Here is a 2,500-nt window from a genome sequence, read left to right on the forward strand (position 1 = left end):
CGCTACGTACTGCTCCTGAATAGAGTACAGATGAGCTTTTTTTCTTTAATATTGTTTTCTTTCTTTTTTTTTACGTCTTCAAATTAACCAAAATAATCAACCAAAAATATGTTAAACCAATCAGCTTAACCAATCATCCCAAAACAAGTCACGCCAATCAAATAAACCAAAATAATCACCTTAAAAAAAAAAAGTTGAGTAATTTTTTGACTCGATTTGGTTTAGTGATTCGGTTGACTGATTCGGTTGACTACTTAGGTTTACCGAGTCATAAATACGTCATTCTCTTTCTCTCCCTCCCTCTGTAAGTGCATGCAATCGAACCAATCAATTCCTCCCCTTCGCTGTCACGCATGAGGGCAATTTGGGTAATGGTCTCCGATTGGCCGCTCATTATCATTACTGTTACGTGTTGTCTGTAATAGGAGGTGATATTTTAAGGGGGGAGGTCTTGGGGTCTTGGAATTGGTCTTGGTTTTGGGATTGTTGATAGAGGGAGGTTTTGGTCTTGGTCTGGGAATCTTCTTTTGACGTTTTTTAGGTTTTTTTTTTTAAGGGGAAAGGTCTTGGGGCGGGTCTTGGTCCTGGAATCGTTTTTTGGGAAGGTCTTGGTCTGGGAATCGTTTTTTAAAGGGGGGAGGTCTCGGTTTTGGTCTAGGAATCTTCTTTTGAGTTTTTTTTTTTTTAGGTGATTTTTTTAAGGGGGAAGGTCTTGGGGAATGTCTTGGTCTTGGAATCGTTTTTTGGGGAAGGTCTTGGTCTTGGTCTGGGAATAAGGAGGAAGGTCTTGGTCTGGGTTTTGAAATCGGTTAGGGGGAAGGTCTTGGTTTAGGTCTTGGTCGTGGGATCGTTTGGGGGAAACTCTTGGTCTTGGTCTTGATGTTATGATTTACTCGTTAACGTCATTTTTACGGTGCCTTTGACACCAAAAAACACAAAAAAAAACACTAAAAAACACGGGAAAACAACCCAAAACACACCAAAAAAACAAAAAACACGGAAAAACACACAAAAAACACCAAAAAAACACGGAAAAACACCACAAACACAAATGCAACCCAACACAACACGACATGACAGAAAGTAAAATCACGTAAAATCACAAACAACACAAAAAATAATAACAAACAAAAAAACACAAAACAACAAAAACATCACAAACTCTAATCACAAACACTAAGCACAACACAACGCAACACTAACTCAGCACGCTCAGCACTCACTCGCTCAGCACCACTCAGCATCCAGCCACTCACTCGCTCCGCAGCCTACCTCTGTCCCCAGCATGATGCTCTGACCTACTGCACTGAGCGGCGCTGATCACCACGTGCACGCCACACACACACACACACACACACACACACACACACACGGTGACAAACCAACCATGCGCGCGTGTGTGTGTATGTTTTTTTTTTATCGCCGTTGAAGAGTGTGTGTGTGTGTGAGAGAGAGAGAGAGAGAGAGAGAGAGAGAGAGAGAGAGAGAGAGAGAGGGGGGTGAGGGGGGGGGGTCAGGTGGTAATGGGTGGCGTGATTGGTGGTCACGCCGTCACGAGCAGACCACAATAGGAGGGCCGAGAGTGTGCCCGCTGCCGTGTGTGTACCTCCGGGTGTACATGTGTGCGTATGTGTGTGTGTGTGACCGAGGAGTGAGGCACGTGTATGTATGTATGGGACGGGTAATGCTCATGTTTGTACGCGCGTCTGTTTTATTTATGTTTTTTTCTGTTTAATATTTTTTTTGCGTGTTTTTGTGGGTAGTGTAATTTCCGTTTCTCTCTTTTTTTTCTTTTTCTTTTCTTTTTTACGTTCCTCCGGTTGGCTTTCTTGGGGAGGCCTGGTGGTCGGCCGCTGACGTTATGGCGCAGGCAAGTGTTTTATAGTGGCGCCATCTTACTTGGCTCATGCTGTCCCCCGGAGCTCATCTTTCATCCTCTTTTTTTATATAGAGAGAATCTTGAGTCCGGGTTGATAGATGGTCTTCAGGATGGCATGTGGGTAGTCTTAGGCCACTCGGGGGAGACTGAAAAATTGCCAGCTTGTTTGTAGCGGCGGCCGGGACGGGAATCTGCCTCCTCCTAGACGCCGTTGGTGGCTCTGTGGTTTATTGTTTTGTTTTCTATAGTTCTCGCCCTGGTTGTTGGTGGGGCTCAAGAATAAGACATTGATAGATAAGATAAGAGTAATACAGTGTGTTGAAATGTATGTACTCACTTTCTATCATTAACTTTAAACACAGAAGCACAAATAACACAACATAAAAAAAATAAACATGTAAACAGAACACAAACAAAGAGTGAGGTAACTTACAGAGGCAGCCAACTGACATATCAAACGCCCTTATGTCAGCAGGAACAAGGAGCAACACGTGCGAGCAATCAGCTGAGAGTGTTTACCTGTGACCATGCTGTTGATTGGTCATTAGCACGTAACCTCGGCACGTGTAATGTGTTGACGTGTAATTAGTAACGCATTAATTAGTCAAATCGTTACCCATC

This window comes from Eriocheir sinensis, chromosome 36, assembly GCF_024679095.1.
Source record: "Eriocheir sinensis breed Jianghai 21 chromosome 36, ASM2467909v1, whole genome shotgun sequence".
Lineage (NCBI taxonomy): Eukaryota > Metazoa > Arthropoda > Malacostraca > Decapoda > Varunidae > Eriocheir > Eriocheir sinensis.